The following is a 14153-nucleotide window of genomic DNA, read 5'->3' as shown; positions in this document are numbered from 1 at the left end:
AAAGGCAGAACCGGAAGTACCTCCCCCAAGGCCCCAGCCACGTGGCTTGGATCTTCACCCTCCCAAGCCCAGTGCGGGTGTGGCGCTTTGGAAGTTCGGAAGGGATCCTGGTGCCGGTGAGTTTGGCTCAAGGGAAGAAAAGGAAAAAAAGGTTAGGATTTTGTTTTAACACATATATAAGAAAACAATACTTAAGCACATAACTGCCACATTTAAGTGGTCGCTAAGAGATTTGCTATTAAGTTTAAATAAAACGGGCCATTTTACAGAGCAATAAAGTATAAAGGACTAGAGATCTGGGAAGATCGCCCTTTAAACGGAGAAAGAAATCCAGAGTAAATGCCACTTAGAATGAGCTTGAGAGCAAACGACAGTCTGCAATTCAAGTTTTCATTAGAATAAACAAATTTTATTTGGGCATACTTTATGTGGCTGCAGCTCTGCAGGTATAAGACAGGGGGCATTACAAAAGACTGAAAAGGAAAAGAAGTTTGTAATAATTGGTTTAAGAGTAGATAGAAGAAACTAGAGAGAAGAGATAGAGACAGGGAGAGCCAACGGATGTGGGTAAGATGAGACCATAGAAACAGGCTGGATTTTATAGATTCATATAAAGTCCCACTGAGAAAAAAAAATCTTTCTCCTTGGTTGATATTTCCTGCTATTGAAGAAAAAAAGTCACCTAAGAACACTGAACAACCGCAATCTTATTACACCATGAAAATCAATGAGCTAGTGGCTAAAGTAGACTAACTTTTCTGGGACTTTGCCCTTACCCAGAAACCTCTGATTTCCTCAAATTTTTAACAAAAACTCAAATTCTCTTGGGAAAAGATATTTAAACACCATAGTTTTCATGAATGGTAGATAAATGGGGAAATATGGGAAGGACGAGTACGAACTCAACACATTTTTTAAATTATGCTCATTAAAAAATGTCTGGTAAGTCTTTTTTCCAAATTCACACCTTAGCACCTTAATCTCAGGCTAGGAATCAGCAAAGAGGCCAATCAAACCTCCTCATGGACCCTTTCCTCAGACCTAATCAGAGGATCTGACTTCAACCTGTCCCCAAAGCTTACACCTTCCTTCTCAAGTTCCCTCGGGCCACAGGAAGGCCTGCTGGAATTCAAAGTAGGAAAGGAACAAGGTGCTCAGCTGAATGAATTAGGGAGGAAATATTTTTTAGTGTAGTAGAGACAAACTACAAAGCCACAAGACTGATGTTCCTCTTGATCATTGGATGCATTTTTGGAGTAAGAATAAATGTATTTCCTATGAAACCACTTAGACAATACTCATCTGGATAGGCAAGTGAATTAAAGAAAAATATGCTCAGTACTTTAAGATTGTATAAAAGAATTGATCCTTGACAATGACTAAATTGAAATTACTGCTGTTCACACGATTGTATACTTTTGTAAACGTGGGCCCAAGAGGATAATATGTCTGGTGTTATGGTTTCAGGATCAAAATCAGCAAATTGAGTTTGGCTATCTTTCAAGCAAAAGCTTTGAGGACTTTTTATTATGAATCCACAATTGGTGAAGAGCCACAAGGTAAAAAATACAGCACACATTAGACAAGCTCATGCAATTTAAAGTCCAGTGTATCTTTCATAAAGTCAGGTATACAAAGTACAAAGTGAGGCTACTAGTGCTATATGAGATAGACATATAAGAAAGTAAAAAATCTGTTATTAAAAACAAATTAGCAGTTGTTTTGTGCCTTTCGCCTATTCTTGCAAGAGATGTCTGCATGAGCAAAACATGGGAGCAGACCCATCTGTATTTTTTGCTCAAAAAATAGATTTGGTGGCTGTTGTGTTTGGGGAGGCAAATTAATGCTCAGAGACTGAGTTTCATCTTTGCCAGCAATTTATTTAACACCAGTTCACTGTGGGAATTATAATTTCACAAGCCACTACCGTACAGGATAATGTCTCTTAATGAGCTTTATATAGGAGTAACATATTCTAAGCCAGTGATAGATTAATCACATTCTTCTTCCAGGCAAAGGGAGATGAAAGGAGTAAAGTCCAAATTTAGTTGAGGTGTACCTATATAGGTGTTGGTACTTCAAAAAGATGGCTTAGCTGACTGAGAACTGATGTTCAGCTGCCAGAGTAAAAGTCTCCTGTTGCTGGATCACAGTGCTAAGCAAGGATGGTATGGGGTGTTGACAGGCAAGAGGATTTCCTTTGTGGGGGCCACTGCATGATTTTTACTACTGCCTTACTGTGGTGGGAGCTAATTGCCCCAAGGCCTTCAGAGAACTGTTTAGATCAGCAAAGAGTCCCCTCATCCAGGCCAAATACTCTTAGGTAGTCCTTACAAACTTTTGGTATTTATAGTCTGAATGTGCCCTCCCTCGCCATAGTTGCTGTTTCATGTGTTTTTACTGATAAGCCCCAGTGGGGCCCCTTAGCAGCTGAACTACTGAGTTCTTATCAGTGACAACAGATGAGATGATGATATCCTGTCACAGCTTACCTCACTCATATCAAAACAACTTCACTCTTAAAAAACAGTTTCATTTTTGCTATAAACAAATGGAGTGGAAATTATATCAAACCAACATACAACGGTGTCCCTAGGTCAAGTCTACCTTAAAAAGTTGTAGACCTCTGAGTTCTGTGGGCCAAAGGAAGATTTCCCTTCACACCCTAATCTATAGAAGCAAGAAATTTGTAAGGGTGACTGAGACAGTTGTCCTACAGCTGTTTCAAATAACAAACCCTGTCAAACTAACTTTTAAAGAAAAACAAAGGGTCAATTAATCATAAAGATAGGAGTACAAGGAAACCTCAGAGGGATTGGAAAGCCATCAGAATGTAGTCACTACTTTCTCAGTGACTCTCACTCTCTAGGGCCACATGCTTTCTCATCTTCACTTCTCTGTGTGATACCTTTCTTCTCTGGGGCCAGTATAGCCACTCAGGCCCACCACTACATCATTTTGTGGTTGAGAGCCTGGCAGACATTAACTAGTTCTTGTATCCCTGATTAGCCCAGGTTTTTCAGGTTCACCTCAGACAATTGGCAAAAGCTTGGGTTATGAGGGCACCTGGCTGGCTCAGTCAGTTAAGTGTCCCTCTCTTGGTTTTGGCTCAGGTCATGATCCACAGTTCGTGGGTTCAAGCCCCACATCGGGCTCTGCACTGATAGTGGGGAGCCTGCTTGGGATTCTCTCTCTGCCTCTCCCCTACTCGTGCTCTCTCAAAATAAATTAAAAAAAAAAGAGTTTGGGTTATGGAATTTAAGCATCACTTCCAGGATGCATCCGCTTGGGTAGGTGAGCTATTTGCAGAGTAGTCTGGGGAAGCAACCAAAAAGGCCTACCACCATAGTAGGTTAGGTTACTGCATCACATTAAATCACCAGATAGTTACCAGGTCACCCTGTATTTTCAAGTTAAATATATTTTAGAAAGTGTTTTAATATAGATTGCCATTCATAGTCTGGTAAGGAAGGCATGTACTTACATATATGAAAAGATGTATTTAAAGTTAATGGTCAGAATTTTAACCCCTTATTATATCAATGAATATTTGATAAAAAGCATATTTGATTGCTATTTGATTTACATTTTAGTGCTGGAACAGATAATGCAGATTGTTGTGACAGGGATAGCCAAAAGATTCACCCTTCTCTTCCATAGTGTCAGATTGTTGTTAGGAAGAAGCCGTCTACTTTGGGACTGCGTATCCCAGGCGCTGTTGAATCTAGGGAGAACTGTATCCTGGTTCTTGCCAATGTTGGCACATAGTGCTACAATTAAAGCCACATGTTAAAGATGACAGAGCCTCTGTCAGCCTCGGTCCCTGAATGCCTGTGTGGACCAGGGGCCTTAAGAAAGGTATCCTGGGGACACCTGGGTAGCTCAATTGGTTAAGCAGCTGACTTCAGCTCAGGTCATGATCTGGTGGTTCATGAGTTCTTGCCCCATGTTGGGCTCTGTGCTGACAGCTCAGAGCCTGGAGCCTGCTTCGGATTCTGTGTTTCCCTCCCCAGCTCACATTTTGTCTCTCTCTCTGTCAAAAATAATCATTAAACAAATTTTTTAAAAACCAAGAATTCTGCCCAAGGAAATACCTTAACCATATGCTTAGGACGTACAAATATGCTTGGGAGAGGTGAAAATTTCTCCTAAAATCATTTAAAAGTATACGTTAGTGTTATTCAGTGTATGATTGAAAACCACACAAGAACTTTTTGTTGCCAACCAGTGAAGGATGAAAAGCTTGCCTTGGAATGTAAATCGACTGCATCACTGAGCATACTGTTCAGTTCTGCTGACGTTATTATTTTTCAGGGAGACTATTTTGCTGGAGAAGCAATGTGTTCATTTACATTTTGACATAAGCACCTGAACTTGTCATAGACCAGTACTTTGAGTAACCCTGGTATACATGATCCATATTTGATTTGTTCCTGAGAGCAAGTTGATTTTATTCTTTAAACCAAAGCAACATATGGACATGCTGAAAACAAAACAAAACAAATGGAAACTAACAGTGCAGAAAGGAGGCATAGAATGAAAAGAAAGTTTCCTTTCTCCTTGAGCCCACTCAAATCTGTCACAAATTAATCACTTTCTTGTGTATCCAGTCAGAAAATATTATGAGCATATCTGCATATAAAAATATATAGTTTTAAAATACACACAAATGGAATTAGAGTATTCAAACTCTTTGATACCTTGCCTTTTCATTCAATGTTTCTTAGAAAACTTCTACATCAGCAAATATAGATCTATCCCATCCCATGTGAAGGCTGTATAGTAAGAATATAAATATATCATAATGTAACTAAGTAATTCATTTGTGGACATGTACCACATTTCTAACTTTTTTTTTCTATTACAAACAATATTTTTTTTATTTTTTTTTAAATTTTTTTTCAACATTTATTTATTTTTTGGGACAGAGAGAGACAGAGCATGAACGGGGGAGGGGCAGAGAGAGAGGGAGACACAGAATCGGAAACCGGATCCAGACTCCGAGCCATCAGCCCAGAGCCCGACGCGGGGCTCGAACTCACGGACCGCGAGATCGTGACCCGAGCTGAAGTCGGACGCTTAACCGACTGCGCCACCCAGGCGCCCCACAAACAATATTTCAATGAATAGAATTATACATACAGAAAATTTTGTGTACTATTAAAAATATGTAAGATGTAATCTCTGAGTCAAAGGAATGTATATATGAATATTTACAAGATATTATCAAATTGTCCTTCAAAAAGATGGTTCCCATTCATATTGCAAATGAATATGAGAGTATTTTTCTTATATTTTCTCTACCTTTTATTTTACTTTTTCTCTACTCACCAAAGCAACTACTGAACAGTAACATTTTAGCCAGTCTGATAAGTGAATAATGTTTAGATTTAAACTGTTTGAGTGTGGATGAGCTTTTCTTCCCCTAAGGAGGGCAAGCTTAGGAAAACCAATTGTACCAAGAACATCCAAGGAAAGAGCCTGAGAACTGGGAAGCCGTTTGGAAAAATAGATTTTCTCTCTTATGGGTATAAGGGTTCTCATTTGTTTCTTTCTGCATGTTTCCTCTCTCTCCTCCCCTCCCCTCCCCTCTCTCTCTCTCTCTCTTTCTCTCTCTCTCTCTCTCTCTTTCTCTCTCTCTCTCTCTCTCTCTTTCTCTCTCTCTACTCTCTGTCGGTTTTCTCTGCTGAGTTAGGCACTGGCAAAGACGATGGTGCATTACAGCACCAGTGTTCAAACAAAAAAGAGTGAGTAATATTCTGATTTTAGATCCCCAAGAGCGAAAAACTGATGAGTCCAGTTAGTCAGGGTTGCCACAATATGAACACAGGGTCCTCCATCCTATCCACTGTGGTTTCAGTGGTAAGAGAAGAGAGTGAGTCTAATAACAGAATAGCAGAAAGAGAAATTAAGAAAACAATTCCATTTATAATTATACTAAAAAGAATGAAATACTTTTTACCAAGGACGTGAATGATCTATACACTGAAAACTATAAAGCATTGTTGACAGAAATTGAAGGTGACCCAAACAAATGGAAAAGATATTCCATGCTTATCAGTTGGAACAACTAATGTTAAAATGTCCATACTACCCAAAGCAATATATAGATTCAGTGAACCCTCTATCAAAATGCCAACAGCATTTTTCAGTTGGCTAGAGAAAGTAATACTAACATTTTTATGGAGCCACAAAAGTTCCTGAATACCCAAAGCAATCTTGAGAAAGAAGAGCAAAGCTGGAGGTATCACAGTCCCAGATTTCAAGAAAAAGTAACAATCTGTAATAATCAAAACAATACTGTAGTAGTACAAACATAGACATATAGATCAATAGAAAAGGATATAGAATCCAGAAATAAACCCATGCTTATATAGTCAATCTACGACAAAGGAGACAAGAATATACAATGGCAAAAGGAATCTCTTCAATAAATGGTGCTGGGAAAACTTAATACCTACATGCAAAAGAATGAATTTGGACCACTTTCTTATACCATACACAAAAATAGACTCAAACTAGATTTAAGACCTGAATGTGACACCTGTAATCATAAAAGTCCTAGAAGAAAACATAGGCAGTAATCACTTTGGTAGCAGCCTTAGCATCATTTTTCTAGATATGTCTCCTCAGGCAAGGGAAACAAAAGCAAATGTAAGCATTGGGACCACACTAAAATAAAAAGCTTTTTCCCAGCAAAGGAAACCATCAAAATGAAAAGGCAACCTACAGAATGGGAGAAGATATTTGCAAATGACATATCCAATAAGGGGTTAATATCCACAAATAAATAACTTATACAATACAACACCAAAAAAATAATCCAATTAAAAAATGGGCAGAGGACTCAAATAGACATTTTTCCAAAGAAGACATACAGATAGCCAGCAGACAGATGAAAAGATGCTCAACATCACTGATTATCAGGGAAGTGTAAATCAAAACCACAATGAGATATTACCTTTCACCAGTCAGAATGACTAGTAACAAAAGCACAAGAAATTACAAGTGTTGGTGAGGACGTGGAGGAAAATGAACCCTTGTGCACTGTTGGTGGGAATGTAAATTGATGCCACTGTGGAAATTTTTTAATTTCAAAAAATTAAAAATAGAAATACTATAAAATACAGTAATTCCACTACTGGGTATTTCCCCAAAGAAAACAAAAACACTAACGTGTAAAGGTATATATGCTACCCTATGTTTTTTGCAGCATTACTTACAATAGTCAAGATATGGAAGCAACCTAGGGGTCCATCGAGAGATGAATAAAAGATAAGTGATATATGTATAATATGGGATATTACTCACTTATAAAAAATGAGATTTTTCCATTTGCAACAACATGGATGGAACTAGAGGCTGTTAAGTGAAATAAGTCAGAGAAAGACAAATATCATATGATTTTACTTATCTGTGGAATCTGAGAAACAAAATGAACAAAGCAGAAACAGACCCATAAATGCCGAGAACAAACTGGTGGTTGCCAGAGGAAAGGGGGTGGGAGGATTGGCAAAATGGGTGAGGGGAAGTGGAAGGTATAGAATTCCATTTATGGAATGAATAAGTCATGCCGATGAAAAATAGAGCATAGGGAATATAGTCAATAGTATTGTAATAGTGTTGTATGGTGACAGATGGTAGCTACATTTGTGATGAGCACAGCATAACTTAGAGTTGTCGAATCTCTATGTTGTATATCTGAACTGATTACCATGTGTACCGTTGTATGTCAATATTTCAATTAAAAACGAGAAGGGAGGGATGAGTGGTAGATGAGGAAGATAACTGAAAAGGTATCTATCACACAGACTTCCTATATGCTCGTACACAGTATTAACTCATGACCTACAATTGGTCTGTTTCTTAAATGTTATTCTTCAGTAGTCTACTCTTTATTACAACCAATCTCCCTATTTCTTTTTTACTTCTTCATTACTATTACAAACATGTTCCTCAAATTCATTAAGCCCTTATGTATTTGACCCTTCCTTCCCCTTCCTGTCCATTACCTTCTACCACATGTCTTGTTCAAACCTAAAAATACTGACTCCCTGATCTAGAAAAATTACACATGACCACTGTGAATTAATTCAACCATAATCTTTCTCTGCTATGCAGCTGGACTTCTGAGCACTGCCAAAAAAGTCCCCAAAGCATATTGATTGTTCAGAGCATTACAGTTTTTAAAACTGAAGCAAGATGCTCAGTGCTGCTGGACAGTTCTGTGCCTTCTCCTTGGTTATGCTCTTTCCTCATGCCAAACTTTTAGCCTCTTCTCAAGTCTCACTCTAGGAAACCTTTTTTTCTCTTAATCATACACGGTGTAATGTCATTTCCTTTGCTTTTAAGCATCTGAGGACTCGTCCTCACATTGATCTATAGAATCAAAATTCCTCAGCATAAGATCCTTCATGGAGTGACTCCTGCTTGCCTCCCATTACATCCCACATCCCTTATGTACCCCATACTCCAGCCAAACCAGTAACAGAGATCTCAGGATGCTCCAGGCTCTCTCACACCACTCTGTCTTTGCACTTCCCATTTCACTCATTAGCATGTCATCTTCTCCTTGCTTGGCCTTGGCAAGCTTCTCTTTACCCTTTCTAGTCAGTTCAGGTGTAACATCGTGTGAGAAACCTTGCATGCTGCCCTTCTCCTCCCACACCACATCCTTATCTGTTAGAGTTTGTGTCTTTCTCTTCAAACCCAGAGACCCTTTCCTTGTTTCTCTGCTCCCACCTCAGTCCCAGTCTTTTAATTCTGTGCAAGAATTAGAAGAGATTTTATGACTCAAAAACTAAAAATTGCAGCTGCTACATAACCAATAAATGTTTCTAGAATGAATAGACAGATGAGTCTTTAATGTGAAGAACAAGAAATTCCATTTAGTGATTGGGTGACTAGGATAAAAATGGGGGTGACTTTTAGTATGTAAGATTCTGCCATCCTATTTTATAATATTGTGGGGAAATAGGTTCTACTTACATAAATGCATTAAAAAAAAAGCTTAGGGTGGAAAAGCCATCATCATGGGGTGAAAGCACCTGAGGTTAGCTAGCAAGATATTGTAATGGAATCACAAGTAACTTGTTATATCACGTGTAGGAAATTACTTTCCATCTGACACCAATGACCTTGATCACAAACATCACTTGCCGCTCCCCCCCCCCGACCCTTTGCTTCTTATACAAGTTAATGATTGCTAGCTGATTGTTTTCTTCATGTTTACCACTTGTGTAAGATCTTGTTTTCTTCATGTTCACCACGTGGGTAATATCTTGTGGGCTCAGTAAATATGGAGACAAAACCCTTGCTTGGGGCTCTTGTCTTCTCCCGGACATTAGCCCCTCTGGTATTTAATTCTGCATCCACTTTCTTGCTAGACAAGAGAGAACTCCAGACTCCTAGTCTGCAACATAATATCACTAATATCAATAACTTGAAATTAACACTTAAATGTCTCAATCTGCTTAAAAGAGAGGACTATCCTTTCCTGAAGTTAATTATCTTCAATATTTTTTGGAAAACATTGTTTTTAGTATTTATAGATGTCACATGGGATTGAAACTATAGTATCTCTACTTTCTACTCTCCATTCCCAATAAGGGGATAAGAGAGAGAGATATGCTGACACTTTTAAGGGAAATCAATACCCATGGATTCATCATCACCTACAGAGACAGAGTTGTCCAGGCTGACAGGCTTTACTGCAACCTCCGAAGTAGGTTACAGGCCTACAGCCCTCTGTTAACAGGCCAAGAGGAAGACAGTGTTAACCAGAGCAGCATCAATCAGAACCCTGTGGAAGTAGAGGCAAATAGGCAGATTGAAAGACGACCACAGTTCAGTGTTTCTTAAGCATCTGGGACACTTGTTTAAAATGCTGGTGAGCAGGCCCCATTTCAGTCCTACTAAATAAGAATCTCTGAAAGAGGAGTCTATGAATCTGAATTTTTAAAATTTTTATTTTTAATTTATTTAGAGGGAGTGTGTGGAAATGTGTGAACAGGGGAAGGGCAGGGGGTGGGCGGGGGGGAGAGAGAGAGAGAAAGAGATAGAGTGAGTGTTAAGCAAGCTCCATGCTCAGTGTGGAGCCTGACACGGGGTTGTGGAATCAATCCACAACCCTGGCATTGTGAACTGAGTTGAAATCAAGAGTCAGATGCTCAGCCGACTGAGCTCCCCAAGCACCCCCATGAATCTGAAGTTTAAAAAGTTTTGTGGAGGTGACTGGTGGCTCGGTTAGTTAAGTGTCCAACTTCGGCTCAGGTCATGATCTCACTGCTCTTAGGTTCAAGCCCTATGTCAGGCTCTGTGCTGACAGCTCAGAGCCTAGAGCTTGCTTCAGATTCTGTGTCTTCTGTGTCTCCTTCTCTCTCTGCCCCTCCCCTGCTCACACTCTGTCTCTGTCCCTCAAAAATGATTAAACATTAAAAAAATTAAAAACAAAGTTTTTCTCATGTTTCTTTGGCCCATTCACCTGTGGGAGCACTGATTCAGACATGACTACCCCAGAGCTACCCCAGAGCAGAAGGAAGGATCCCAATGTGCAGATGGGCATTTCAGGCTAAGGAAACCCAGATGCCCTTTACATTGTCAGATTACAAATGTACTTCCCCTGTTTTGACTCTATGCTCACGAAGCACCCTCCAACAATTCAGTTTCCATACAGCTAACCTACTTGAGGAGACTGTGCAGTTACAGCCAATGTGTATTTTAGTTCTTTCACAGTGAGGTTTCTCATTGTAAATTAACAAATAGTTGTGGTTGTTCTATTTAATAATCAATTATAAGCTCTGTTCCTGTGAATCAAAGCCCTGAATCTGATCAATTCTTTAATAATTCTTTCCAATATATTGAGCATCTGGACATGTCAGGCTCGAGAAAGACCCTAGATTACCTCCGTGTGCAAGGTCTTTCTTAAGGAATATCTCTGGCCTCCTCCTCCCAATCCCTTCTCCTTTACCCCAAGTGTCTTATCTTTCTGAAATATTTATGAATGAGTTTGTAGTGGCTTTATCTGAAGAGATTAAATTCTTGTAAAATGTCTAGCTAAGTTCTTCTGTCTGAGTGAAACAGGGCTCAAAAATGATGTTTCTTGGGTTCCTGGGTGGCTCAGTTGGTTAAGTGTCTGACTCTCAGATTTGGCTTAGGTCATGATCTTGCAGTTTCATGAGTTTGAGCCCTGCATCAGGCTTCACGCTGACCGTGCAGAACCTGCTTGGGATTCTCTCTCCCTCTCTCTTCCCCTCCCCCATTCTCTCTCTCTCTTTCTGAAAATAATAAACTTAAAAAAATGATACTTCTTAAGAAACTTGACAGAATCTAGTTCCTATTTTTCCTCTAGGAGTAAGGCCAAACTCTGAAACAGTAGTTTTTAACCAAGGATGAATTTGCCCACCAGGAGACATTTGGCAATGTCTAGTGGCATTTTTGTTTGTCACAATTGGGGGATGTGACTGGTGTCTAGAGTTTAGAGGCCAGGGAGGCCAGCTAAACATTTTACAGTGCACACAACAGCTCCCTACAAAAAAGAGATTATGGTAGGCAAAGGATATATGGGAACTGTCTGTACTTTCTGCTCAGTTTTACTGTAAACTTAAAACTACTCTAAAAATCTATTTTTTAAGAAAAGAGAGTTAGCCTAAAATGCCGATAGTACCAAATTTGAGAAGCCTTGCCCTGAAGGAAGCTAGAAAAGTTCTTTCCTACTTCTTAAACTTCATTCAACTTTTATGACAATGCTAGCTAGATTTGTAAAGGATAGAAATTTTGCATCTAAATGCTTTTAAACTGAGTTCAGATGTATCTCTCTCTCTCTGTTTTGTTCAAATCAGATGATGTTATAATTGAGTAACATATGCTCTACAACATCACCCTTGAGATGAAGCCATTTAGTTTTACCACAAATATGAACCATGCTGAGATGAGAATTGAATTCACTTTTAAAAGACACATTTCTGTCAACAGAGGTAGACTAAATTAGAAGTATAAGATGTTAATGCAACAGAAATTTGGTCTTGGAATCTGGTTATGAGGGATGACCTACTTTGTTGGGGGGGGGGGTTCATTTTTGATTTCCAGAATCTGTGTGTTTCCCTCAGCACATGAGCCTTCCATACCCTCATCTTGTGGGCCATATGGTGCTCTTTGGAATGACTTTCATTTGATTTTCTCCCTTCTTTAGAAATATTTCTTTTATTTTCACTTTGTCAGGCAAAGCTGAGGTCCTTGAATAAGGGTCTTTTGTTTTAATGGTCTTACCAGTAGTGACCTTTGATAATTCCAACAAGATTCTTACCAGAACATTATACCTTTTGGAAAAAAGCAGAAGTGTAACTCTTTTGGTGAAGTTTAGAAAAGCCTTTCTACATAACTTATTTGGATGTAGAGAAATGAATGAATCTGCTCTTCATTTGGACTCAGGTCGTCAATAATTGTGTGTAAAAATTACAGGTTTCATTTGTGTGGTGGAGGAAATGGGCAACAAGTAAGTTAAAGGTTAGGGGTCTGAGAATATAAATGTCACTTCCTGAGGAGTTACTGAACTGCTTACCTCAAGACCATGGAAGAAGGGCATTTGACAACATCAGCTGTGATTTGAATGTTTCATTAGTAAAGATGAGAGAAAATGGTTAACTGCTTTTTACAAGGACAAAGGAAAAATAAATGGTGGAAATTAACTATCTGTTAGTTTTAAAAGATGCCAACAGGACAGCAGGGGAGAATCAGGATTAATTAAAAACAATTAAAAAGTGGAACTCACAAAAAAAAAAAAATGTGGAACTCACTGTACCAAAACAGAGCCTGGTTGCTTCCCAGAAAGGCAGTACCGCACTGTGTTTTATCTCCATCCGTCTTCTCCTTTGGATGTCATCGTTCAGCTTCAGTGTAATGCTCAATTGCCATCGAGGCTGTGCGGACGCACTCTGCTCCTTCTGGCAAGTTGCCTCCACCACTATGTCATCTGTTATATTTGCTCAGGACATTTTCACCATTGCATCTGCCCCCAGATCCACACGCTAAAACTCTTGGTTGGGAAATTGCTTATCAGAAATGTAGACATAGTCATTATCTGTAGGATGACACCTTCTCTTAATGTTTAGTATCTCAGATTAATGGAAAACCTTTCCCAGTTGATGGTTTCATTTCACCTGCACAAAGCCAGGCAGCCTTTGAGTAAGTTTACACATACTGTTTTAGCCAAAAACACACAAATCTTAAATCCAAAATAACTGAAAAGCAATTTAAATCTTTACTGCAGTGGCTCAACCCAGTGTCAAAAGAGGTTTATGTTCACATCACATGGAAAGTAACTTCAAAGCCTCTTTCCCCATTTCTTTCCAACGATCTCACCAGGAATACAAGCTGCTGGGGGAATGTCTCTTCCCTAGCCTCCAAAACTATCTCCACATTCAATTTATGTTAGGCTGAGTACCTCCTACCTGCTTTTGTTCTCTTAAACTGTCCATCATATGTTCTTCAGTTATAATATAGATTAATCTAGACTTTCAAAGTTTTTTTCAATTCTCCTTTCTATCCTTTACAAGGGTCAACAAAATCAAATGCTGAGCACCTGCCAAGCAATGAGGTGTTGCTACTTTGGAAGTGATATTAAAGACAACGGTTATACAAATCCACAGTTTTCCTTTACACATGCACACAACAGCAAGGCACTATTTTTTTTAATGTTTATTTTTGAGAGAGAGAGAGAGAGAGAGAGAGCGAGCACGAGCAGGGGAGGGACAGAGACAGAGGGAGACACAGAAGCAGGCTCCAGGCTCTGAGCTGGGCCCGTCAGCACAGGGCCTGACGAGGGTCTCAAACCCATGAATGAGGAGATCATGACCTGAGCCGAAGTCAGACACGTAACCGACTGAGCCACCCAGGTGCCCCAAGGCACTCATCTTCTTGAAGGAGAAGACTATCAATTCTTATGTCAAATTGTTAAAAGTATGTCTATACAGAATTAGTATTTTGGCGGCCCAGAGCAGGAAAAAGCATTTCAGCATGAAATGAAATTGAAAGAATAATTCCACCCTATAGTAGGCTACTCCTTGAGAAAGTTCTTGAAATGTTCTGATTGGTGCTGTCAATGCCACAGAGTTTTCTCTTTCTTAATGTGTTAATGGCACAATCTCTAGGCAGAA

General features: G+C 39.2%; 1 long non-coding RNA gene across 4 annotated transcripts in view; it reads left to right on the top strand.

Annotated features, from left to right (window-relative positions):
- The first annotated feature begins 31 nt into the window (after positions 1-31).
- LOC123385431 overlaps positions 32-14153 on the top strand; it is an 88387-nt gene continuing 74265 nt past the window's right edge. For 2 of the 4 annotated variants that reach the window (XR_006597912.1, XR_006597911.1), the window contains exon 1: positions 32-151. This is a non-coding gene — a long non-coding RNA (uncharacterized LOC123385431). The remainder of the gene's footprint in view (positions 152-14153) is intronic. The other 2 variants (XR_006597910.1, XR_006597909.1) reach the window with 2 other exon arrangements.

The sequence above is a fragment of the Felis catus genome, chromosome B2 (assembly GCF_018350175.1).
Source record: "Felis catus isolate Fca126 chromosome B2, F.catus_Fca126_mat1.0, whole genome shotgun sequence".
Classification (NCBI taxonomy): Eukaryota; Metazoa; Chordata; class Mammalia; order Carnivora; family Felidae; genus Felis; species Felis catus.
The sequence above is the reverse complement of the archived record's forward strand: the minus strand, read 5'-3'. Positions and strand labels throughout refer to the sequence as shown.